The sequence below is a fragment of the Schistocerca cancellata genome, chromosome 2 (genome assembly GCF_023864275.1).
Source record: "Schistocerca cancellata isolate TAMUIC-IGC-003103 chromosome 2, iqSchCanc2.1, whole genome shotgun sequence".
In the NCBI taxonomy this organism is placed as follows: Eukaryota; Metazoa; Arthropoda; class Insecta; order Orthoptera; family Acrididae; genus Schistocerca; species Schistocerca cancellata.
Genome location: NC_064627.1, coordinates 427,990,760 through 428,018,706, shown reverse-complemented (window position 1 = coordinate 428,018,706; position 27,947 = coordinate 427,990,760). Strand labels below are relative to the sequence as shown.

General features: G+C 40.5%; 1 protein-coding gene across 6 annotated transcripts in view; it reads right to left on the bottom strand.

Annotated features, from left to right (window-relative positions):
• LOC126161894 (gamma-tubulin complex component 3-like) overlaps window positions 1-27,947 on the bottom strand; it is a 310,528-nt gene that overhangs the window by 11,447 nt on the left and 271,134 nt on the right. For 2 of the 6 annotated variants that reach the window (XR_007534969.1, XR_007534968.1), the window contains exon 16: window positions 24,467-24,664. The exons of the other annotated variants lie outside the window; for them this stretch is intronic. The gene's annotated coding sequence lies outside the window, so the exon portion shown is untranslated. The remainder of the gene's footprint in view (window positions 1-24,466; window positions 24,665-27,947) is intronic. 6 annotated transcript variants of the gene reach the window in all.

Here is a 27,947-nt window from a genome sequence, read left to right as displayed (position 1 = left end):
TACACACAATGGCAATCCAATGGAAGGGTCTGGGTTTGGCAAATACTTGGAGAATGTTATCTGTCATCACGTGTAGCGTGAACAGTGAAGTATGGAAGAGGTGATTATTATGATACGGAGTATTTCTCGTGGTGATGGCATGGTCCCCTTACTGCGCTTAAAAGAATACTAAATGCAGAATGATATTAACACATTTTACAGCATTGTGTATTGCTTACAGGAGAGGAACAGTTCAGATATGATTACTGGTTGTATCAGCATGACAATGCACAGTCATAAAACAGCATCTTTGAGGCAATGATTTATGGACTTAGTATTTAGTTAAATCTCCAATGCTCTAATAAATACAAAAATTCTCTTGGGCATTGAATGTGTAATGGCACTGATCTCTTCTTCCAGGACTGACGTCCACACTGTTTGAACTGTCGTTTTCAGCTCGGCCAGTCTCACAAGATCGTCCGTTGCGATAAACACATCATGTGGAGATCCTCCATAGTTTCTACATGGCATTTAAATCTGGATTTTTCAATGGCCAGCTCAGAAGTGGAATTCCTTTATTCTGAAACCAAAATTTTGTCTTGGCAGACCTGTGAATTCCAATATTATCACATTCGAATAGTAAATTATCATCACTGAATTCCTCATACATATGAACCAATTCAATTTCCAGCATTCTTTTACAATCACTGGACTTCATTTTGGGGTGTACCATTCTTTGTTAGATGTGCTGTCAGCACAAAATGCTGCCCACACCATAATGCTGCCACTGCTAAAGTTTCTATTCTTCTAAACATGTTGTTCTGTACGTAGATCATGCCAGTAATGTTGAAAACCATCTGGCCTGTCCAAATTAAACTTCTTCTATTCACTGAAAATTACTTTGTTTCGTTCTACAGTCCAAGGCTTATGTTCTTCCACAAACTTCAGTTGAGCTTTCGTACGCATGGTGTTTAAAGGTGCCTTGTGGAGCCATTACTTGAATGGCACATTCATGTCTTGAGGCAGGATTTGTCTAATGCATCCGGAAGCAACTGATAACTGCAGATCACCCACGATTTTAGAGAAACAAAAATGGTCAACTTTTTTCTTTGCACATAATGAAATGTGTATATGATTGCTGATGATTTTCATGTCAGGTCATAATTGCCATTTTGTTCCCAATCTGACAAAATTGTCAATAGCACCACAACTGGAATACCCTGCTGACATCCATGTCTATGTGTGTCAACTAGTGGACCTGGCTTTATACCAACTTCTGCCCCTCCCTAACCAAAAGATCACATTTTTTTTCAATTTTTAAGTAACTGGTCTAATTCTGGTGGTGAAATGACAATGTATTTTATTTTGTTCTGTTGTAAACTGTACGTGCAACATACGTACAACACCAAATAAATAGCTAAACTTGTTTTTTCCCGAATAACCACAAGCATTTACACTAATTTCCACCACTGTATGTGCTGCTCATACTGAAGTTGCTCTACAATCAAATGTTGAACTTTTCCAGAGTTCAGGTGATGTAACTTTCTACTCAAGAGTCACATCTTACCATGATACCTGCCATACATTAGATTATGTGTAATTACTAGGATTAATTAATGACTCACAGATGATATACCAGGCCTACGTCAGATGTCTCTTTCCATGTGTAGCACAAGCAATGACTGTTCTTCATGTGTTAGCCCACAGTTGGTGGGGTGCACATCTCATGACAATGCTCATCATTTACTGACTGCAACAGTTACCCCAATTAAATTACAGAGCTCTCTTTTACCACAGTGGTATCAAGTCGGCACTCTCAAAATTAAACAAAATTTAATAATGCAGCATTAGAATTTGCATCGGACCAATGCCATCAATGCTAAACACAATAACCAATGCTCTACTCTTGAAAGCAGCAAAATTACCTCGACTGATTTTGTGCCAGTAACTAGAAGATAAATTTATGTTGTGGAAAATCAAAACTCTGGTGCGCCACACTGATAAGAAATTAGCACACCTAAAGCAGATTCTTCAGAAAAATTAGTCTACTAAAACTAAGAGCTTGCAGCTCAATAGTAACCATTATTTATCAGAAATATTTCCTTATTACAAAGTTCACTGGACAAATCAAGACCTCAAAATCCCGTTTTCTCAGTTACTCGCTTCCTGCAACATCCATCAGGTTCCCAAACAAGAAACACCAAACATTAAAAATGAACTCATAACAGTTGTTCAAAGGCAGTGACCAGATGTAAATAAAATATTCAGTAGTGAATCAAAAGTGTCTGATCAACCATATGGGCGTAATGACTCTTTCCCTGATCACTGTGCAGAATGAATGTACTCTCTCCCATGGAATATGTCATTCTTTCCAATAGAGGGAGTGGCCATCGCTGCAACTCTCCAGTTTGTCAAGTCACTATGACTGAATGAGATACTTGTCGTACCTGAGGTGAACTGTTGGTTCCAAAATCTCAGCAGTATGGAGAGAGAACGATGTTAATCTTGTGAAAACAATGCAGAAAGTGGTCCAGCCAAATAGGCAAGGAATTTCTGCAAACTTTCTCTGGATAATAGTTCACCAAGGCATACTGTAAAATGAGTACAGAGAAGCAAAGAACAATGGGCATTTGGTTGATCCTGATTGTAATGCATCAGGACATATTTCCATGGAAATAAACAAAATAGTATATAGGCTGGTAGTACCCTTATCTAAAACTGCCCCCCCCCCCCCCAATCAATATTTAAAGACTGTATCTGTAGTAGAAGACAGCTTCTGTTCATCATAAGGATGTGTTCACATCATGGCCACTTCCCCATCATCTCCACAGGTCAGTGCGTTAAGCTTATCATCATGTCAGTTGCATGAGCTATTATTCAAGATAAACATTTACACGTTTTTTTTTCTGTAAAACTGACTAATTATTTCTACTTCCGCTGTTAGACATTTTAGTTGCAAATCTAAATGTTGTTGTACCTCTGAATATCCCTGTTATTGTCAGACTCAGATGGATTGTTGGTAACATATTTCATAAGTGAATAAGTTTACTGTGAGGCTGTGGTTAATAATCCCAGCTTTTTAAAGACACACCTGCAAGATGTACAAATGTGAACCTTAAAAATATTTCTCGTTACTTTCATTTGTGCAATGAATACTTTTTGCTTAATTGATGAGTTACCCTTGAATATTATCCTATGAGACACCACTGAATAAAGATATGCAAAATATGTTAACTTACTAAGTTTTGTACACACAAAGATGGCAATTATTCTTATGGCACAAGTAGCCAAACCTAAACATTTTTGTAGGTCTACTATATAGTTTTCACTTTAAGTTTTCATCACTTTGCGCACCTAACAACTTAAAACTACGCTGTTTACTATTTCTTGTTAGCATACTAGATTAAAAGGAGATGGGATATTTTTGATGGTACAAAATTACAAGGTCTGTATTTTTTCAAAGTTTGAAGTTAGCCCATTGTTTTCTCGGCTCTTCTTCACAACAGTGCCTGTATCATTTACAAACAGGACTAATTCTACCTCCTGATTCAAATACAGTGGCGGATCATTAACATAAAGAAAGAACAGTAGTGGGTCAATGATTGGATTCTACGGAAGTATAATAATGTCTCCCGATGCACATGATGAAGTATTTGTCTTTGTATTGCTACAACAACCTAAGGTAAATCTGTGCATCCTGTTTCTTAAAAGAAGAGCTATACCATTTGTGCTGAACTATGTATTCATAAAAAATTAACTTCTCTAATAGTATATTATTACTGACACAATCATATGCCTCTGATAAGTCACATAATATCCAAAATGGTGATATTTTATCACTTAAAGATTTTCCTATGTGTTCAATAAATGTATAAAATCTGTCTCATAAGAGTGGTGCTTTTGAAATCGAAATTGTTATTGGTTCAGTATCCCTTTACTACACAGGTGTGTGGCAACCCCAGAGTTCATTGTGTTCTCGAAAATTTTAGAAAATGTGGGAGGGTGACATTGAGCAGTAGTTATTGGCACCTGTGGAGACACCATTTTTACAGGCAGGCCTAGCAATGGCCTATTTCAATCTATTTGGGAAAACACTATTACACTTTAGAGGTGCACATCTTTTAGGTGTCTTTTTGCAGATATTATGTACCCAATACGAACTTTTTCTTTTTAGAGCCATGATGAGCTTCCATATTTCAGATGGGAATAAGAGGTTGATTTTTATTTTGCTAATTGTTCTCTGCATTGCTTCTTCATGTACTGTTTTGCTTTCTCTTCTGAATTATTTGCAGCAATTTTCTCATCTATTTTTAAAAAGTATGTTGTATAAATATCTGCTACACCCAACCAGCATGGCTGTGCATGACTTTTTTGGCACCCTGTAGCACCAGTCAGGACTGCATCAACAGCAATTCATGCTATGCACCTGATCACAGTTACATATTATTCAAGTAGCAAATTACCACATTTCACCTCCAAATCAATCCATCTCGTCTCTAAATGCTGCTCCTGTCATAATTTATGGTCCGACACTTATTTTGCCATGCATGACAAGCACTTACATTCTAATGAATATACTAATGTCACTGAACCATCCTACAGCCAACAGTACAATTTCTTCCTGCATTTTAATTTCTCGAACCCAGAAATTGTTGTTAATAGTTCACTTCACAACACAACACAAGCTAACATTTTCATTTGTTTATCTCTCATGCCTATTTCATGATTCTACTTCAGTTTTTTCATCTTTTCCCTCATCAAGCACCACACAGTTTTACCTCTAATATTCCTCAGTGTTTACTGACATCAGTTACAATCCTTTCCCCCTACCTAGAGACATCTCATTCAAACTTGAACCTGCTCTATCCATTCAGAATCCCTACCCCCAGCTAAAGCCCAGTCCAACGTCCTGTTCCTTAAACGCTGCCTAACTGTCCCTCTCCCCCAAATGGCTTAACAATAAATACTGCCATCTGTATGTCACCACTCCCCACCCACGTCCTTCAAATTTTCTGATTCTGCTAAACTCTATCCTTCACTAACCTGAACCATCTGTGCACCCTCTGCAAGACACTGTTAGTGGGTAATGCCAACTACCTGCACTGTATCGTCCAAATTGGAGCCCTTGCCTCCAATACCTAGAAGAGCACATCACTAATAATCTTGAAAACTTAACTAAATTCACTGATACCCTATTCGTGTCTTAAGCACCTTTAACCATCAACAACTTCCCACCCTCTGAGACCCACATTCTCCAAAATTCCCTCCCGACACCCCACAAAATCCAGGACCTGAACATATCCGAAGTATTGTTGTCAACCTATCCATCTAAAACCTCAATCCTACAGATGTTTCTGTCCTATCCAGCCCCACACCCAACTACAAACACCTACCCTCCTTCTCCTGAGCCCTACACTGGAAACACCTATTTGCTACTAAATCCTCCATCTAAAGCCAACCTAATCCCAACATTGACGTTTGCCTCTCCCAGTTCATACCATCTGCTAAACTCTATCCTTCACTAACCTGAACCATCTGTGCACCCTCTGCAAGACACTGTTAGTGGGTAATGCCAACTACCTTCTCGCTTCCCACACTCGGGTTCGATTCCCGGCGGGGTCAGGGATTTTCTCTGCCTCATGATGACTGGGTGTTGTGTGCTGTCCTTAGGTTAGTTAGGTTTAAGTAGTTTTAAGTTCTAGGGGACTGATGACCATAGATGTTAAGTCCCATAGTGCTCAGAGCAATTTGAACCATTTTTTTTTGCAATCCTTCCCCTCTTCCACCTAACCGCCCCTGGTTACCTGATAGGGATTCCTTGCCTCCAACTTGCCCTCATCATTTAACCACAGTCCCTTCCCAAGAACACAAAACTCACAACAGAAAAAAGATGAAAACATCTGTAACCTCAAGACAGAAACTGACTCAATCATATTTCCAGCAAAGTCTCTCCAGCACTGTCATTAGAGTGATCTCTTCCCAGAAGTCCAGATAACCTCCAGTCCATATTCAAATCCTTAAAGTTTCAAGAATCTTCCCCCTGAATAAATCTCACTCCAAACACCCCCACCTTCTAAGTGCTTCGCAAAATCCACAAACCCAAAATCCTTGACACTTCATTTCAGCTGGTTACTGTATTCCTGCTGACAGAATATCCACTATTGTCTACCAACACTTTGAACCAATTGCCCATAGCCCAGTACGTCATATTAAAGATATGAACCAGTTTCTTCACTGACTCGCAACCATCCCCATCACTTTTATACCTGGATCCCTACTTGCCACTATTGATGCAACATTCCTATACACTGCCATACCCAGGCCCATGGCCTCGCTAATATCAAATACTACCTCTCCCAATGTTGTTCTGACTCCAAACCCAACACCTTGTTTCCCAAACATCTAACCAATTATATCCTCATCCACAACTACTTCTTTGAGGGGAAAATATACAAACAAAACTATGACATGGCTGTGGGTACTGACATGGCGCCCTCCAATGTGAATCTGTTTATGGGTCATCTAGGGGGAAACCTTTCTAGCCTCCCAGAACCCCAAACCTCGCAGGTTCATTGATGGTATTTTCATGATCTGGCATTACAGCCTAGGCATCCTATTCTCAATCCTCTATGCCCTCAACCCTTTGTCTCCCATTTGCTTAACCTGATTCTCCTGAGCCCATTGTGCCACCTTCCCGGACATTATCACCTCCATGATGGATCCATGCTTACTTTTGTCCATGCCAAAACAATTAACCATCAATGATAATTTTATTTTGACAGTTATCATCCATTCCACAACAAATAATCACTCCCATATAGTCTGAACACCTGTGGACAACACATCTGAAATGACAAGAATTCCTATACCCGTATGCCAAAGGTTTTACTAAGGCTTTCGCAGGCAGGCACTACTATCAAACCAAAGTCTGCAGATAGATTTCCCACATAATGGCTTAACATATTCCTAATCCTACCAAGAAACCAAATAACCAGCTGCAAAAGAGCAACCCCCTCATCACCCAATATAATTCTGGACTGGAAACACTAAACCATATAATCTATCAGGGTTTCTACTATCTATAATCATGCTGAACTACATCATGATCCCTCCCACCCCTCCTCAAGTGGTATTCTGCCACAAATTCACTCTATCTATGCAATCAACTGATGCATCTCTATGCTACGTGTTCTGCCACACACTCACTCTATCTATGCAATAAACTGATCCATCTCTTATGTCACATCTACTTCTAACTCACGGTAGGAGACCATGGTACAAGACCTGTCTGATTCACCCACCCAGAAAATTCTACTCCAGTCTCATCACAGGCTTATCCAATCCCATCAGAGACAGAGCCCCGTCAAAGCAGCCATGTTATAAACCAGCTTTGCTCCAATTCTTCCACAGCGTATAATGTGGGCATGATCACTCACTAACTCTCCACCAGAGTCCACCTGCTTAGCTGAGTGGTAACGTGTTTGCCTACCAGGCTGGAGATTTTCTCCACTTGCGGACTGAGTATTAACAGTCCACATATCATCTCATCATCACCGACACACAAGTCGCCCAATGTGGCGTCACCTGAAATAAGACTTGCATCCCGGCAGCCAAACTTCCCCGGATGGAGCCTCCCAGCTATCAATGCCACACTATCATTTAATTTTTTTCTCCTCCAGAATGAATGGTCACTACCAGACTGTGGCCAAGACCAGTATTGACCACTCATTGGCAAAACACTCTGCTAAGCACCACACCATTGATATCAATGGCTGCTTCGCAACTCATGCCATCTTGATCCTTACCCATAGCACCAACTTTTCAAACTATACAGACGGGAGTTATCCTTTCAACACTGCCTTTATTCCCGTAGTTCTGTGCTAGATGTCTACCTCACACCCACCTCCACCTTACCCCAGGACCCTAACTCCATACTCTTACACCCACACTCTCTTCCCCACAGTCTCCCAAGTCCTCTGTTATATAACTTGCCTTCACATCATCATCATCATCATCATCATGCACTGCAGGAACTCATTAGTGCTGGCACCCATGTGCCACATGCTTTTTCCATGCACCTTCGGCCTCGCCCTCCAGCAATCCTATGCAGTACACCTACTGCATCCCTCCCACTACCCACTTCCTTTCTCTTCCTGCCCACTCCACCCAACACACAACCCCTCATCATATCCAATGACTTCTTTCCCTGTCTTGTCTTAATAGTATTCCATATTGATTTGATTATATTGCCTAATCTGTGAACTTAAGCCTCTTGGAATTTTTACAACCTTTCTTCTGTCTGGATCACTACTGTTTAGGATATTTTGAACATGTCCCTTTTCTGTCGTGAAGTGTAGTACCTGTAGTAATCCTACATTTCTTTAATGTCTTGCCGGTATTGCATTTAACCATTTTTTTTAGGGAAACTACTATCAAAAATAGATACAAACTAATTAATAAGTATGTTGAATTTAGCTCAGTTAATATTTTAAGCTTTCTTCAAAATTAGTACTTTTGTTGTTAATTAGCCTCACTGTTTTCTTTGCATGTTTCTGGACTGAATATGGAGCTTAGACAATGTGACTGACTGTGCATCATGATTTCACAATCTGTTTACGACAGGATAGACATGTGTTCCTTTAACTTCTGCTTGTTGAATGAATGTATTATTATGACCACCTAGTGGTTCTGCGCTAGAGACTATGCATGTTGAAACTAATTTCCTATCGGTCTCACCACCACAGTTACATCATTTAACAGAATCATCATTGACTGGCTGGTTCAAAGAACATATAAATGCACTCTGTCTTAACAACCTGAACAAATCCAGTTTTGTCACACAACTTGCTCAACATAGCCATTCTGCAAACAGAACAGAACAAAGGCTTTAGCTACTTTATCTTGCTGACAAAGACGTAAAACAAATAAACTGAAATTTTTATCAACACACCTAGATCTATCTTCTCAATGACTGAACCAGCGAACAAGTTTTTCCCTGAAGAGCTAATATTACTACCTGATAACCTATCAAAGAATAATCCTGTACCATTTCAATAGTTTAAAAGGGTTTTTGTTAAAATGTTGATGACATACAAAGACAGTAGGCACCAAATATAAAAAAAAAATGCCGTAACAATGTTTGAGTAGTTCATCATGTAAACTTATGATCGTAATTGCTGCAACAATTTGAATGCAGTAGTCCAATAAGTTTCTATAAACAGCTGCATCAATTTCACCCTGCATTTAATGTGAGGCTACATTTAATATCCATGTTAACACATGTCTAGTTCAGTGTATTTGCTCACAGAACAATTATATTTCGTAAAAAAAACTACAAACTGCTTAAAAGTGAAAACGTGTCTCAGTACCAGTACCTGGTAACTCAGGACATTAAAGAGGCCAACTCTATAAAGTAAAATTATGATGCTGTCACTAGAATAAAATTTAATGAATTCCTGAATTGAAACTGCTATTAACAGTGGAAATATCACAGAATAATCTGACAGGTACACAATCAAAATTTACATTATAATCTCTGTATACTGCAGGGTAGTGAAAAAAATCACATTTGCATTATGCAAGGAATATTCAAACAAGTACCTTAACACACATACAACATAAAGTTTGCTAAAACATGCAAATACAATGAAAAACACTAAATTTAAAGGACAATGAAAATCAGGCATAGATAACAACAAATACATTCACTGCAATTAAGAACATTAATCAGCACAAAGATACAGAAAGTTAATACAATAACGTGAATCAATGGGTGTAATCTTATGACAGTATGCAGAAAAACAAGCAGTCATCATATATAAAAGAGTTACGCAGCAACCAAGCACAGGGAAAGGGAGATACCCAGAAAGCTAAGTAATCTGCATAGAAGTTGAACCATAAATTAATTGACAAGATATAGGAACCCAAATCAAGTACTAAATTATACTGGTTGTAGCAAGTGTGGCCGAAATAAACTAGACAGTTACATCACACCACAACAACAATTATCTATAGTACTAGCAGCACAGCAAGTGATACGAACTGGCTATTTTTGTCCTGAAAAATGAGAGACATTCATAACTCATCATCAGTAGAAATGAAAACATTCAATTTCAGAAAGTGTGATGTACACAACGACAAATGAAGAGGCTTCTGTGTGGAAGAGAGATATTGACTCAAACACAATGCAAGGAGTGTTGGAAGCTCACACACTTCTTACTAATAAGAAATAATGAATATTTATGAATTATCAATTAAGCATGTGGTAATATCTCTTCAAATGGAATGCTTTGCAAATGGTTTTTCTATTTTGGTATTTATTAAACAACTGCTGATATTCACAAGTGCTTACATGAAGTGTATTAAAAAGGTACATTATAACTTACAAGAATTACTGAAAATTTGGAAATAAGACTGTGGTCTGTTCCCTCGGTGGCAATCAATTAGTTTCATATGTTTTACAACATACACTGAAAAGTTGCAATGCTTTTTTAGAAAAATATTTTGTACAGCATGGCTCTTACCTTCTTGAATTCTTTCAACTTAAGAATTAATTAGTGGAAACATTCTTTCTGAGTAATTATGATATACAAGAAACTTATTATCTACTGGAGTTGGAAAAAGATGGATGGAGGAGGGAAATGATCACCACTAATAGCCAATTCAGTGATATGCTCAGTTTATGTAGGACAGTACATCTCCTCTTACTGCTGGATACTGAGGACATTCCTTCAATTTTAAGAATTTGCCAGAATTTAGAAACAATGGTGGATTGCAAAACACACTACACAGCTGTGAGTGCATGCATATAAGGTTAAGCAAAAGAGCATAATTCTCAGTTAAAATGCAGTGTCTGATATGTAAGGAGTTCAGAAGAATACCGTATTTACTCGAATCTAAGCTGCACTTTTCTTCCGGTTTTTGTAATCCAAAAAACCGCCTGCGGCTTAGAATCGAGTGCAAAGTAAGCGGAAGTTCTGAAAAATGTTGGTAGGTGCCGCCACAACTAACTTCTGCCGTCGAATATATGTAGCGCTACACAGGCGTGCTTTGCAAGCACAAAGATAAATACTGGCACCACAACCTCTGCGTCAGTAAATAAATTAAAAAAAGGTGGAAGACGAGCTTTTTCCTCCGCTCCGAGTTTCGACCACTGCATTTTCATACATTATCCAACGAAGTAAATACAAATTCCGTATTGTTCTTCTTCGAATGTAACAGCATTTCAATGGGCTACGAAAATCTGACTGGCAAGACTGGGATGTTTGTCAATATGGCCAACTCTACGTTCTGAATTTTTTCCTACCTGCAAGAAGAGATGGTTGCTAATAGGAACTTTTATGAATTGTGAATCACATGCAGTATTCTCTTCACCATAAGATTAATACGAATATAAACATTTTGCCATGTATTCTTTCGTGTTTGCTGCTATGTCATTTAAATCCTGTCTGCCTAATAAACTACGAAACTAGTGTGAGACAACAGCAAACGCGGAAGAATATACATACCATGTCATGTTTATATTCGTATTATTCTTATGCCTAATAGTGATACAGTCAGAAAAGAAGAACGGCACTTAACTAGATTTTTAAATCTAAGATGACTCTAATTTCTGTGCAGAATGTAATGTACTAAAGAGGCGTCTGCAAAGATTTTCAAACGGAGAAAAATTTTCGCTATACTCTCGTTCAGAACATCATCTGTCATATGCTGTCTATCTTTTGGTTCTTGTTGATCATTATCAAAGAAAACAGCAGTGTAACTAACAACAAATAGTCTCTTGCTATTGTTTCGCTAATGTGACGATTCTTCTCTCTCTCTCTCTCTCTCTCTCTCTCTCTCTCTCTCTCTCGCAGCGGTAGCGCGCACACAAAAGCAAGCCATGCCGCGAGCGGCGATAGGCCGTAAACACTCATTATCAGAATGCGATAAACAATGCAGGACACAGTACAGTAATGCATTTTCAGCTTAGAGTGACGTAAACACCTATAACAAAGAGAACGGCACTTATCAGATCAAAGAAAAATAAGCAATCAATTCAAACCAGACGAAGCGTGTGAAAAAGGAAGGGTACCTGTATAAATGAGGACGGAGCGCCTGACACATAGCAATGGCCACCTGGTAAAGCTTAACTGCTAAGCTTACGACGCGAACCAAACTACTGTAGCTGTATCGTCATTCATTCAACCTAAATTGTGTCTCATATTACAATGGACCAACTTTGTTTCGATTTGGAGGTGCGGCATAAAACTTTTCTCTGCCCTTGAATTTCGAGTCTCAAATTTCAGGTGCGGCTTAGATTCGGGAAAATTTTTTTCTTTGATTTCAAGTCTCATTTTTCAGGTGCGGCTTAGATTCGAGTGCGGCTTAGATTCGAGTAAATACGGTATGTATCTCTCAATTTGTTGATGATGTAGGTTCAGTTGAACATTTGCTAGAGTCAATAAATTGGAGGATGGAATGATTTGCTTTTTTGGGTGGTAATGGTAACTACAGTGAGAGATATTAACATTATTGTTATAGTAACTGTCAATTACATGTTGGATAAGCTAGATCTGAGTTTTTGGCCAGATCCATATAGCATACACAGTGTCCACCAAAATAAAAGAAAATGTAAATCCGAATGGTAGACTTGGATTATACACACGAACAGACACAAACTGAGAGGTTGATATGAGCCTATCTCCTGAAGCCAAGCTCTTCAATGAAAGCCGAAGTTAGGGATTTACAAGAAGGAAAAGAGCTTTTTAATTTATCTGGGGGCTTCAAAGACATTTAAATCAAAATACCATGACATACTCAAATTTTTACACTCCTGGAAATTGAAATAAGAACACCGTGAATTCATTGTCCCAGGAAGGGGAAACTTTATTGACACATTCCTGGGGTCAGATACATCACATGATCACACTGACAGAACCACAGGCACATAGACACAGGCAACAGAGCATGCACAATGTCGGCACTAGTACAGTGTATATCCACCTTTCGCAGCAATGCAGGCTGCTATTCTCCCATGGAGACGATCGTAGAGATGCTGGATGTAGTCCTGTGGAACGGCTTGCCATGCCATTTCCACCTGGCGCCTCAGTTGGACCAGCGTTCGTGCTGGACGTGCAGACCGCGTGAGACGACGCTTCATCCAGTCCCAAACATGCTCAATGGGAGACAGATCCGGAGATCTTGCTGGCCAGGGTAGTTGACTTACACCTTCTAGAGCACGTTGGGTGGCACGGGATACATGCGGACGTGCATTGTCCTGTTGGAACAGCAAGTTCCCTTGCCGGTCTAGGAATGGTAGAACGATGGGTTCGATGACGGTTTGGATGTACCGTGCACTATTCAGTGTCCCCTCGACGATCACCAGTGGTGTACGGCCAGTGTAGGAGATCGCTCCCCACACCATGATGCCGGGTGTTGGCCCTGTGTGCCTCGGTTGTATGCAGTCCTGATTGTGGCGCTCACCTGCACGGCGCCAAACACGCATACGACCATCATTGGCACCAAGGCAGAAGCGACTCTCATCGCTGAAGACGACACGTCTCCATTCGTCCCTCCATTCACACCTGTCGCGACACCACTGGAGGCGGGCTGCACGATGTTGGGGCGTGAGCGGAAGACGGCCTAACGGTGTGCGGGACCGTAGCCCAGCTTCATGGAGACGGTTGCGAATGGTCCTCGCCGATACCCCAGGAGCAACAGTGTCCCTAATTTGCTGGGAAGTGGCGGTGCAGTACCCTACGGCACTGCGTAGGATCCTACGGTCTTGGCGTGCATTCGTGCGTCGCTGCGGTCCGGTCCCAGGTCGACGGGCACGTGCACCTTCCGCCGACCACTGGCGACAACATCGATGTACTGTGGAGACCTCACGCCCCACGTGTTGAGCAATTCGGCGGTACGTCCACCCGGCCTCCCGCATGCCCACTATACGCCCTCGCTCGAAGTCCGTCAACTGCACATACGGTTCACGTCCACGCTGTCGCGGCATGCTACCAGTGTTAAAGACTGCGATGGAGCTCCGTATGCCACGGCAAACTGGCTGACACTGATGGCGGCGGTGCACAAATGCTGCGCAGCTAGCGCCATTCGATGGCCAACACCGCGGTTCCTGGTGTGTCCGCTGTGCCGTGCGTGTGATCATTGCTTGTACAGCCCTCTCGCAGTGTCCGGAGCAAGTATGGTGGGTCTGACACACCGGTGTCAATGTGTTCTTTTTTCCATTTCCCGGAGTGTATATGAGTTAACCCTACTTCCCCAGTGCAGTGATCTCTCTTAGCTGCAAGGTGTTGGCACACCTGCATTTTGATACTTATACACTAAAGACGCTGATACTGTGCCCAAAACCCAGAAGACTCATCAGCCATAGCAAACAATATGTAATATCATATTCCCGAAGAGCAAACATGTAATAGCTAAAAAAGTTGTTCTGGTGTGTGTGTGTGTGTGTGTGTGTGTGTGTGTGTGTGTGTGTGTGATGATAAAAATTAAAATTTCTGGGGGAGGATTTGTTCCTGGGGGATGACATAATGTATCGTATTTCTTTACTTCATGGGGTGCATTGTATTACATGATACAGGTACTAATACCAAAAAGTAAAAAATAATGTAATTGGATAGATTTTTGAATTAATCGATTTCTGTCAAAAATTGATTGTTTTCATTGTTATATTAGCCCAACAAGTAAAAAAGTGTGAATATGCCAACATGTTTTGATTAAATGTCTTTGAAGCTGCCAGATAATTCAAAACGTTAATCCTTCTTTTACATCCCTAACTCTCTTCAGGATATAAATCATCTTCTTTGTGCTATGATACGAGCAGTTTTCACTCTGGTTATAAATGTTATCAAGAAATTACATGTTTTCCTATGCGGAACAAAATTCCGTTTGATCACAGACTGCTAGCCAATAATTTTGCTCTTTGGTTGCCCAAGTGAGTCTACCATATAAGACAACACAACTAGTACAGCACTGGCCAGTGCTTTTGGGCAACCACCATTAAGAGGTATAATACTGGCCCAGTGGTCAAAACAACACTACTGCCCTTCCACATCTATTGACGGATTCTGATCACAACTTCCACACAATCCCAGGAGGTGCCTAACTCACACATCAGAAGATGATGCTCTGCAAGGCACCATGTTATGCATATCTTGGGAACTTCTTTTTTGCACAACACAGATTCAGCGTTATTGGGGGTCCTTGTGCTGGGCACAGAAGAGACAAGAGTATCAGGTGGTGACACCAACTACTTTCTGGCCCACATCCTAAACCTGCTACAAGAGACATTACTGGGAATGTCGAGAACAAAGGCAATGGACAGGTATTATGTTTACTGCCTAGGCATTGAAATCAATGAGTGTGTCGGACGGACCTACATGCACAATGTGTCTCCCATAGCCTAATCTTGACGAGTCATGGACAGCCTCCACATTGACTTTGTGGGTCTATTAAAGTGTGTTATGTTGTTTTTTGTTGTGGAAACTCTCCCTAAGTTCCCATCCATTGCCCAGATCCCATCTATGTCAGCAACTACTGTCCAGCAACATGTGACAATCTTTGCCACTGAAGCAGTGCCACATAAACACTGTACACATCAATGCACCACACTTCACACTGGGAAGCTTCATTCCTTTTGGTCAACACAACATATCACAGTCACTTCTCTTCATCCTGCATCGAAAATAGAAGCAGAGTAGCTGATCATGAACACTTCCTCATTTCACATAGAGCCACCTATATACACAGCCATAACCGCACTGAGAGTGACAGGGCACAGGCACCGTATCTGCACCTACATCTTCTGCATCCAACCTTCAGCAACCAATCCTCAGAGCCATGATGGTATAGTGTACGGACCCTTGAATGTGTTCACACCTATGGTCACACTTCCAATGGAGGTACAAAATACTGTGCTAAGATAGGTCTGACGGATTGTGATCAACTTTTCATTCATACGGTTCTGATTCAAATACCTGGAACTAATTGGCAAAGCTATAGGACACCAACAGATTTGAAGATGTAAGGGGCAAATGAATAAATCTGACACAAATTACAATATATGTGTCTAGAAAAGTAATTAGTTTACTATTCAGCATATTAAGCAATGAAAAATCAGTCCACCAAAAAGGAGTATAGGAAATCTAAAGACTTACACATGCCAATTGCCGTCTTAAGGATTTCTGTTTCATAAAATACCACTGAATCAGCTGAAATGATTTCTTTAATTGCAGATGAGTTTTAAAAAAGAAAAAAAGTATTGGAGTAATCAAACAGATATGAATTTATACATTTTCAAAAATCAGTACAATGTTTCAAGAAGAAAGAAAAGTGAATTATTTTGTACAGAAAATTTTTAACAGAATTTACACTTTTCTCCTGGGCAACATACAAGTTATGCATGATCAATAACACATATTTAAGGCTAGAGGGTTTAAGATATAATATGTTATGTTTCACATGTGGTCCCTGCCTCCATTATATATGAGGTACCTAAATTTTTTCAGAACAGTTCACTGCTGTGAGATGTAGTTACATTTCGACACACACACACACACACACACACACACACACACACACACACAAAATGTGCCATTTAACATATAGTACAATACTATTTTCCAAAATTATTATGTTTTATTTGCATTAACAAGGAATATTCAGTTATGCCCAATGGAATGTTACTGTACATATTTTTCGAATTCCATGGGTATTTTTTTTCTTTCTTTTTTTTTCATTCTGCATACTTTATTAAGGAATGCAGTTTTTTCCCTACAAAACTGACACAGAGACCAAAATTTTAACAGTGGAGGAGAACAATAGTTATTATTTATTTCATTAACTGCACACTTTGAATTCTAAACATTTTGAGCTGTAAAGTTAAGCTCAGTACCACTAAAATATTGTACAGAACTACTCCTGACTCTTCGTCCATGTTATTCTGCTATTCGAAAAAGAATAAAGGTATGAAACAACATAATACCAATGTGTACAGCACTATCAGTCAGACAATAATAAACATATACCTCCACCACATGACAGAACGTGTGAGTAGCATAACACTTCATCAGATCATTGTACACAGTTCTTCATTCTCCAGCTCACATATTAAAAAATATGATATTGTTTACTACACAAATGATATGTTATTTACAGAAACACAGACTGGCAGAAAAGCTTCTTCTTCTTCTTTGAACTGCTGCAGCACTGTCCATCACAAAATGTAAATTGTTCTGTGAAGATTACTACACTTTTTTTAAAAAAAAGAAGTACTTTGTGGGATTAAACCTCAATTGTGCAATCAATATTTTCCCGCTTTGCTTTTACTCTCTTCATAAATAACATGATACACTCTTACAATTATATACATCTGGGATTTTACAACAACAAATAACAACTGTAACACAGTGCACACAGGTAGCATTCAAGTACAATGTATTAATGTTATAACAACAACAACAAATCCGACTGACTGAAAGAAAACAGAAACTGGAGAATTATACAGATATTATGACCCTGTCACATATTAACGAGGTATGTAGTATGACCAACACTTCACTGTTCACACAGAACTTTCCAGGCCTTTAAAAGAATAATTATTAATGTAACAACTTAGTTTTCAGTATGCCTGGGTTGCTCATGTTCCCACTAATTGATATTCCAGGTAACTCAAATCAATGGTCAGATGAAGGTAATACAAGTTTTATATAAACACTTGGGGGGGGGGGGGGGGGATGCTACAGCGTAACTAACAGGAAACATACGAGGGTGGTCTGAAAAGTTCTCAGAATCACCACGAGAGGTCAGCGCTAGTGCAACGAGTTGTTCATGTGATATTAATTGGACTGTTGCCTGTACACAAGTGCCACATCAGTGCTCTTGGAAGATAGCTGTGGCAGTGATGTGGCTCTGTTGTTGTTCCTGTGTAGTGATTTGCAAAGATGAAAAACTGTCAAGATTTGAGTCATTAACTACTTCACAAAAAAAAAGGTATGAAAGCAAAGGAGATTCATGCTGATTTGCAGAATACACAGGAGGACTCTGTTCCTTCAACTGTTGTCAAGTGGACAAATGAATTTAAATTTGGTCGGGAGAGCTTAGATGATGATGATAGGCGCAGTGGCCGGCCAAGATGTGTCACTACTCCTGAAATTGCTGCAAAAGTGCACAAAATATTCATAGAAGATCGCCGATTGAAAATGCGTGAAATTGCTCACGCTTGCCAGATGTCACCTGACATCAAATTTTAACTGAAGAATTAGAAATGAAAAAATTATCTGCAAGATAGGTGCCAAGATTCTTGTTGCACGCCCGCACACATATGCTGGCGTATGAAGGTATGAACTGTTGCCACACCTGCCTTATTCAGCTGATATGGCTCCCCCAGACTTCCATCTCTTCCCAAAACTGAAAATTTTTCTTGGTGGACAAAGATTCACTTCAAATGATTCAACTGATAGCCCCGGAATTGACAACTATTTTGCAGGCCTGGAGGAAACTCATTTTTGAGATGAGATCAGGGCACTGGAACATCGTTGGACCAAGTGCATTAATCTACAAGGAGACTACATTGAAAAATAAAAAAGTCAGGGCAATATAAGTAATTTTTTCTATTCCGTTCCGAGAACTTACAATAATGGCTTACACCAACTGTTAAAATTTCTAGGCACTGTTGTTTTGATTTTAAATTAGTATTTTCAACTAGTTTTTGAATTCAATTGTGTGTGTGTGTGTGTGTGTGTGTGTGTGTGTGTGTGTGTGTGTGTGTGTGTGTGTGTGTGTAGCCCTAATTTTTTAAGCTTCTGAAGATGACAAATTACACTGTCAAAACTAGTAAAGCAAAATAAAAATATACTTGCAACTGATGACTGGATTTTATTATGAAATATGTACTACAGTTGCTGAAAAATAGCTGCTATGAATAAAATAATAAATGAAGAACACATTACAGAAATGTAGTTATAAATACACAACTCTTAAGGGACTTAAGTGGAAGAGGTTTCACAAACTGAAGTAGTGAGTCGTGGATTGTGTGTGTGAGAAACACAATGAGGGTTTCTCATTACACAAGAAGTTATCAGAATGGAGGCAATGTCAAAATTTCACACAGTAGGGCACATGAGAATGATGAAGAAGGCAAAGAAAAGAACAAGAACAGAGAATTTTTTGCAGTGTTCAATGAAAATCTAATAGTATATTAACATCAAGTAATCAGTCTGATGAAACAATGGGATTATTTCAAATGGTTCAGACGGCTCTGAGCACTATGGGACTTAACATCTGAGGTCATTAGTCCTCTAGAACTTAGAACCACATAAACCTAACTAACCTAAGGACATCACATACATTCATGCCAGAGGCAGGATTCGAACCTGTGACCATAGCAGTCGCGCAGTTCTGGACTGAAGCGCCTAGAACCACTCAGGCACGGCGGCCGGCTGGGATTATTTGATAGGCTTTATGGGCACCACCAATCATATGGTTGTTCATGTTGATGTGACGTCGAACGCAATGGCCGACATGAAGAATGTTAAAAGTGGCCTTATAAGAAGCTCTCGCAGTAAAAAGGTACAATAACGTGCGCGCCGGTTGCTCTTGGAAGTTTGGGAAGGCAATGGCTCCACAGAGTGTGAAGGAGTGCAAGGTGAAGTATTTCTACAACTAGAATGATTTGTGTAGCCCAACGGTTAAGTTGTCCATTCAGTTTTTTTAAAAAGACATCACTACTAGGAACAGGATAGAGTGAAGAACAATAAACACGGAAGAGAACTTTTATTTTGTCTGAGGGAAATGTAATCCAAACAAGAACAATGAAAATATAATATATCAAGGAATAATGAACGATGTCTTCATTTGTATGGGAAGATACTTCTGAAACAGTAGGAATAGGTGGCAGGATCAGGATTAGCAATCACCAGAAGATCTCACACACACACACACACACACACACACACACACACACACACACACACACACGGTACATTTGGGAATGCAGGAGGGAGAGATAGTATGTATGGGATAAGAATGCAACAGGGGGACTGGCACCAGTGATTCTGTGCAAGAGCATGATGATGACATTGAGGAGTGGGGTTGGGAGGGGTTCACAGAACAGAGGAAGAGGAGGCAGAAGGAAAGAGAGTGTAGGTGCAGTTAAGAGTCCTGGGGCTGGGTGACAGAGCTGCTGTTGCGCGAGGATCCAGAAGGCACAGGTTGTTAAGCAGTCAGTGAAACTGAGAATGTTGTGCTTAGCAGCAAGTTCCGCGTATGGGTGGTCCACTCTGCCCTTGGCCACAGTTTGGTGGTGACCATTCATTTGAGAGGACAGCTGCTTGGTTTTTGTGCCCACACAAAGTGCTCTGCAGAAATTTCAGCAGAGCTGGAGTATGACTTGACTGCTTTCACAGTTGGCCCTGGCACTGTTGGCATTAGATAAGCCTGTGATGGGACTGGTCTAGGAGTTACTAATTAGGTGTACCACACAGATCTTGCATCTGTGCTTTCCACATGAATATTACCTATGTGGCAAAGGGTTGAGAGTGGGTATGGCATAAGGATGAACCACGATGATGTGTGTGAGCAGCAGAATACTTCTTCAGACAGAGTGGGAAGGATTGTGGGTACGATGTTAAGATGTTCTTAATTTCCAGGCATGTTAATACATAAAAGAAGAGCTGGCGAAGAATGAGATTCAGTTGTTCCAGCCCTGGGTGCTACTGACTAATAGGAAACAGGGGAGGGAGGGGGATGATCCTTTGGAGCTGGTACTTGGGAGGAGTGGGAGCATTAGGGGTGTGTGAGGATTATGGCACAGGAAATATGTCTGTGGGCTTGGTTTGAGGGATATAGCCTGTTTGTGAAGACTTTAGCGAGACCTGCAGCATACTGGGTAAGAGAATTTTGTCACTGCAGCTGTGGCATCCACAGGCAGGCGGTCTATATAGGTGAGTGATTTTTTGGTGTGGCGGGGATGAAAGCTATCAAATTCACGTTCTGTTGACGGTTAATGGACTCGATATGGACCAAGGTATGGATGGAGCCTTCAGGGAGGTGGAGATCAAAGTTCAGGAAGGTGTCACATTGGTCTGCAAAGGACAAAAAAAATTGGAAATTTGTGGTACGGTCTTACGGGACAAAACTGCTGAGGTCATCAGTCCCTTGAAGAGGACAAGATGAAGCAGATGGCACAGAAGGGGTTGAGGCTGTGGAGGAATGAGGATAGTGTATCCTGACACTGGGTTCAGATCATGAAGATATAATCAATGAACCTGAACCAGATAATTGGGTTTGCATAAGTGTGGAAGGTTTTCTCTATATGTCCCATAAACAGGTTGGCATAGGAGGAGTGCTACATGGCTACCCATGAATGTGCTGCAGTTTTGTTTGTGTACCTCCCCCTCAAAGAAGTAGTACTTAAGTGTGATGATATAATTGGTTAGATGTGTAAGGTGGGTTTAGCATCTAAAGGATACAATTTTCTCTGAATTATGTAGATGGGAGTTGCTCTTGCAGCACATTCATCATTCGCATAATCCTCCTGGCCCCAATCTCTGCCAGACCTTTGCCCCACATCCGTAACTTCATTCATTCTGCGCCCATACCCTCTTCGCTGCAGTCTCCCCTTATTCTTGTTCTTTCATCCACTCTCATTCAACTTCTCCATGCTCTGTCATTTGGCACTGAACCAACTCACTGGTGCTGGTACCTCTATTGTATTCTTATCTAGTGTACATGCTGCTTCCCTTCCAGTCACTGGTCTCCCTTCCCTTCCTCCTGCTCCCTTTATCCCTTCACTCACTTGAGCTGCCAAAACCCTATATTCTATCAATCTGCAGAACTGCAGACCCTGCACAATTCATTCAGCCAGTACAATGCTGCTGTAAGACGTGTGTGTGTGTGTGTGTGTGTGTGTGTGTGTGTGTGTGCTGTGCTGTGCTGTGCTGTGCTGTGCTGTGTGTGTGTGTGTGTGTGTGCTGCCAAAACCCTATATTCTATCAATCTGCAGAACTGCAGACCCTGCACAATTCATTCAGCCAGTACAATGCTGCTGTATGACGTGTGTGTGTGTGTGTGTGTGTGTGTGTGTGTGTGTGTGTGTGTGTGTGTGTGTGTGTGTGAGGGAGGGGAGGCATCTGCATGGGCATCCGTATGTATACTCCATCTCAAAAAAGGATATGCCCGAAAGCTAGCGCAGTCTTGTTTGTGTGCCTGTTGATGAGTCAACACTCCACTATTTGGTAAATTGTTACCTTTACTCCAAAACATTGTTTAATTCTGCTAGGGCTTCCCAGTATCATCCAGACACTAAAAAAATTTGCGTTAACCAGCAACAGTAATGCAATTCAAATGGAAATTTTGAAAATGTGATAATTAGGTGGAAAAGCAGGGCGGAAGATCAGGCAAGAGAAGAAATTTGCAGTTTTGAGGCACATGTTGACATGAGAGTCTTGTTGATGAAGCAACACGTTGGAGCACAAAGTGATTGACAGGAGTGCAGCTAGGTAACCACATGCAATTACCATGTTGTACAGTGCTGACAGAAAATAGCAGATGGTGTTTGGTGTTAGAGGTTCTGTTTGATTACTGATGAAGTACAGGCATTTAAGTACCAGATTATTAGTTGTCAATAGTAGGCTGAGAAGCTGAAGTGTATTTCTAAATGAGTTTCCCATAATGGATTCTTAGATTGGAGGGGCCATAAACATTGACTGATATTTCAGTGAAAATAGGAATAAAACTAGGAAGTATATTAGTGTTAAACTATTTATTTTGGTAATAAATGTATTTTACTTCTAGCATAGTTACTATTTCCTACATATAAAATTTTGCACAATTCCAGGATGTCTTAAAAATCACCCTTGTCTCTATCATGCAGTGGATTGAGGCAAATTTTATGACACTTGATGACAGGCCCAATTTGTGTAACTAAGATTTCATTTTCCTTCTCCAATGCAGTTCTTAGTGAGGCTGCCAACTCACAAAAATCAATTAAGTGATGAATATGTATACAAGTTGCAAAACCCCAGAAAACGATCTTAGCTATGGTAGCCACTAAGATTGCAGGTATATCAGTTGCTCTCTGACAGGCAGGCCATTAGAGGAAAGCTTATTCAGACAATGAACAATGACTTAACTGCTTTGGTAATACTTAATGGACAATCTATAAAGTGAGAAGTTATATTCGCCATGTCATGGCAAAGATGTAAGATGCAAGGAGATATCAGAAATAAATACGCCTGGCAGATTGTAACTGCAGGAAAAATATGAGGGAAATAAAACTAAAATGAAGTGCAACTGCAGAAGGAAAGTGAAATACATCTTGCCACCATTAAAGCTTACATTCAGAATATACCCGCTTCAGGAACTCGGCTCTCATTTTCTAACGTCTGAAATTAATTATGTGATAAATTAAGTGGTTTCATGTGGTACGCTTAGACGAAATTTAACTAGATATGCGACCCACTTTGAAATTCGTCCTCATAGCTAATGAGTCTACAATTGTAGAAGTTAAAATGGAAAGAAGGCCTTATAATCACACACACACACACACACACACACACACACACACACACACACACACACAGAGAGAGAGAGAGAGAGAGAGAGAGAGAGAGAGAGAGAAAGAGAGAGAGAGGGGGGGGGGGGGGTGTTCAGTAAGTATCAAAAGCAGTCTCAATGGGAAGGATGAGTGATAAAGACATGAGCTAATAGGACTTGCTTAGTTGTCTCCAAACCTTTAGAGTTTATAGTGTGTTTAATGCTCACACCTGCTGTCAACAAACAGCTGACCATCAATCAGAACTATTTCATCAAATTTTCAAATTTAACCAAATCAATTTGGTATGGAAACTTTTGATATGATCCATGACACTTACAATATGAAGCCATGTCCAGAGCAAGTATTTGTGAGTGGCAAAAAAACAAAAGAAAACAAAACACCTCAATGGTGGCAGGGAATCATTCAAAGACAACCATAATGCTGAATCTTCTGCTGTGCCCCAAACCAATAATAATGTGACCAAATGCTACAGATGTGTACATAGTTGGTAACAAAGGTGTAGTCAGATGATCAGAAGAACACAGTCCAATGACCTGTCAATAATGAATTCTTGAAATGTTTGGAGGTGGAACCAACCAATGATAAAAGTTGGATTTTTGCATAACAAAAATGCCCAAATATACATCAACACAATTGAAGGGAGACCACTGATACCTAGATGCTTCATTATGAGAATTCATGCAGTCACAAATTGTTAATTGTGAGGTACCCTATATCCAAACATAATGTGGTGACACTACTCATCCAATCTACAGTCCAGAACTGAAATAGCCAACAGTACGGTATTTTACTTGAAAATGTTAGCTATGTGAGAATTCTGTGGTGTACATAATAGACAGAAGTGAGATGATTCTCTGTGCAATGAAGTGGAAAACTATGTGACAAACACACACATGGCTAGTAAATGTATGCAGTAGAATGTGAAATTTTACTTACTGTATCTTTCAGTGTTGGGGAAGATGGTGGTTCCAGTAGCAGATGGTAGTAACAGTGCTGTACAAGGACTGATTATGTGCAGGTGTTTTGTGCCAAATTATTGTGTCCAATGGCAAACTCGGAAAGATGAAATACATGTGGAAATGAAGATGGGTTTCTTAGGTCAATGCGTCGGGTTCTCCCAGGTTAATGTGTTGGCTAAAACAGAAATGGAACTAGAAATGATATTGAAATTAAACTGATTATCTTAATTAATATGTATTTTATTTGTAGTGTAGTTATTATTTTCCATGTTTGTGATTTGTTGTGGTTTCAGCTAGTCATAGAAATATTTCATGTATCAGTACCAGCCAATGGAGAGACTGGGATAAACTACTGGGAGTACAGGCAATAGGTTTAGGATCAGCTTGTATATTATTGACTTCATTTCTGTCTTAACAGTTTTTACTGGGATTCCTGATTCTTAGAGATAAAGTGAGTCGTGAAAGTATAGACATGTTGCAAAATAGTAGGAAGTGGTCACAGCAGCTTTGCTATTTACTGGCAACAGCATGTAACTAACATAGCATAAATGATGAAAGTTTTGAACTCACTGAAAATGAGTGACATTGTGATGTGTGAAGATACTCAGCAGTGTAGACTGAGAGAAACAATGGATTAAATACATGATGCACAAAAATAACATAATATAAAGCTGCCCCTCACACAGGGCATGAAAACAGAGAACATCTGTGACACCATAACTGGGAATTTCTTTGGAGCATTCCTGAACATGAAATACAGAATAACTTCTGTCAGATTTATGCAAAGTGCTACAAAATGTGAACCAATACAATGTAAGATTGCTTTCTGCATCACACACTGAACCAAACAAATCACATATTGAAATATGACTTTCTGTACCTGGAGTACTGTATTTGATGGTTTTTGTATTGGAACTTGGATGCTATGAAAATATGCTGTTTAAGGCATTAACACATTAAAGACAACAAAACCGCATTTTCTGGATATGACTTGGTATAACTACATGTTGGGAAATTATATGTTGATGGTTGAATGTGCTAGCACAGTATATGAAAAAATACAAATACTTAGACAGGAACATGAACCTCTCTAGAGATTTTAGTCAACCAATGTCTGTGTTCATCCTCTTCTGATCATGTAGAAATAAAAACTTGGCTTGAACAAGTTTGGAATGTATGTTGGCAAACAAGGTCAGAATACAAGCTTAGATGATAAGATCTACTTGTACTCAGGCAGTGTATCACTAGCCCACTGCTTTTGCATTTGAATACCCATGTTCATTTCCTCGTCACCTTCTCACAAACATGTGAAACATTTGTTAGTTGAAATATTTAGCACGATAACTGAAATTTTGTTAATAAAGAAATAGAATATTTTTAAAGCTCCCCTGCATCTTGGAGAATCTCTTTTAAGTTAATGCAACTACTTCACATATCAAGTCCTGGATGGAATAATAACAATGTGGAAATGATACTTTGTTACTCACCACACAGAGGAGGCACTGAGTCACAGACAGGCACAAGGAAAAAAATTGCTAAAATATTAAGCTTTTGGACAAAGTCCTTCTTCCAAAATAAGAACACATACACACATTCACATGAGCTCAACTCACACACACATGGCCACTGTCTCCAAGTGCTGGAACCTAATGGCAACTGCATCTACTTATGATGCAAACAGCTATCTGCTGGGGAGGGTGTTGGGGGTAAGGAGGCAGGATGGAGCAGGGAAGGGGAAGGGGAAGGGGAAGGGGAAGGGGAAGGGGAAGGGGAAGGGGAAGGGGAAGGGGAAGGGGAAGGGGAAGGGGTGGGTTGGTTGGTTGGGTGGTTGTTTGGGGGAAGGAGACCAGACAGCGTGGTCATCGGTCTCATCGAATTAGGGAAGGATGGGGAAGGAAGTCGGCCGTGCCCTTTCAGAGGAACGATCCCGGCATTTGCCTGGAGTGATTTAGGGAAATCACGGAAAACCTAAATCAGGATGGCCGGACGCGGGATTGAACCGTCGTCCTCCCGAATGCGAGTCTAGTGTCTAACCACTGCACCACCTCGCTCGGTGGTAGGGGTGGGGAAAGATGCTGTATTTACAGTGGGAGCATGTGAGAATGCAGTGGGGAGAGGAGAGGACTGCTAGGAGCAGTGTTGGGAGGCTGAACTGAGAGAGGGGGAAAACATTGGTAGGAGTAGTGGTGGGACAGAAGAAGTGTGTATTGTAGGAGTGAGAGCAGGGAAGGGGATAGGTGGGTGGAGGACAGGGACTAACTAAGGTAGAGGCCACGTGGGTCAAGAGAACGAAGGACATGTAGCGAGAGTTACCACCTGCGAATTCAGAAAAGCTGGGGTTGGTAAGAAGAATCCAACCAGGCAACTTGTTAACAAGCTGTCTTATCAGCATGACAGAATGAGAAACAGACGGACTACCTAGTTTCTGAACATGCTGCCCAACATGATGTGCTCCACTTTAATGATAGCTTCACAGCCTGTGCTATCTTGGTTTTTTGAATTTCGCAAGTGGGAATTCTCCTTACAACACAGACCTTCATTTCCTTAACACCTCAAGCCTCAAACTTCACTAGTCCCTGTCCTTCAACCACCTATCCCCTTCCCTGCTCCCACTCCAGCAATATACACTCCTATTCCACCAATGCTCTCACTATTCCTTTCCTCTTCTCTATTCCCCCACCCCAGCACATCCTCCTGACACTGCACCTAGCAGCCCTATCCTGTTCCCACCACATCCCTGTATGTTCCCATAGGCAGTACAGTATGTTCCCCCACCTCTGCCCCACTATCTCTCCTCTTCCCTGCCCCACACGTCCTCCTTACACCCCACCCTGGTAGATCGTTGTTCATGTCAGTTGCAGATGTGGTGCAAGTGCACATTAGGCTCCAGCACCCAGAGACAGTGTTCATGGGTGTGCAAGATGTGCTTGTCCAAATGTGTGTGTGTGTGGGGGGGGGGGGGGGGGGAGGGGGCGCTTAATATTTTAGCAGTCTTTTTCATTGTGCCTGTCTACAGCTCAGCACCTCCTCTATGTGATGCAACCTATCCTTTACATGTTGTTGCTATTTCATATGTATCCATTTTCAGAAGAAAAATTTGTGTCTTTGTTGCACAACATGTAGGTACACATGCTGCTGTTGCAGACCACTGCAATCATAAAGAATGTCACATACATGTGCTTGTTTCAGAGCACACTGTTATGAAAACAGCATTATGAAAAATGATTAACTGTTAGACTTGCAACCCAGCAACCCACAAAAAATTACAAAAGGTTGTTGGAATTCTAAGTTACTTATTTGGAAGAAAGCATTACTTAACTGACACAAAGCCAAGCTGAAAATAAGTCATGGTCCTAGATCATGTTTAACATTTATTAGAAAAGAGTAACCTACAATCATAATGTGAAGACACAGGAAAAACCAAATAATAATGTGCTAATGTGGAACATTTTAGAAGA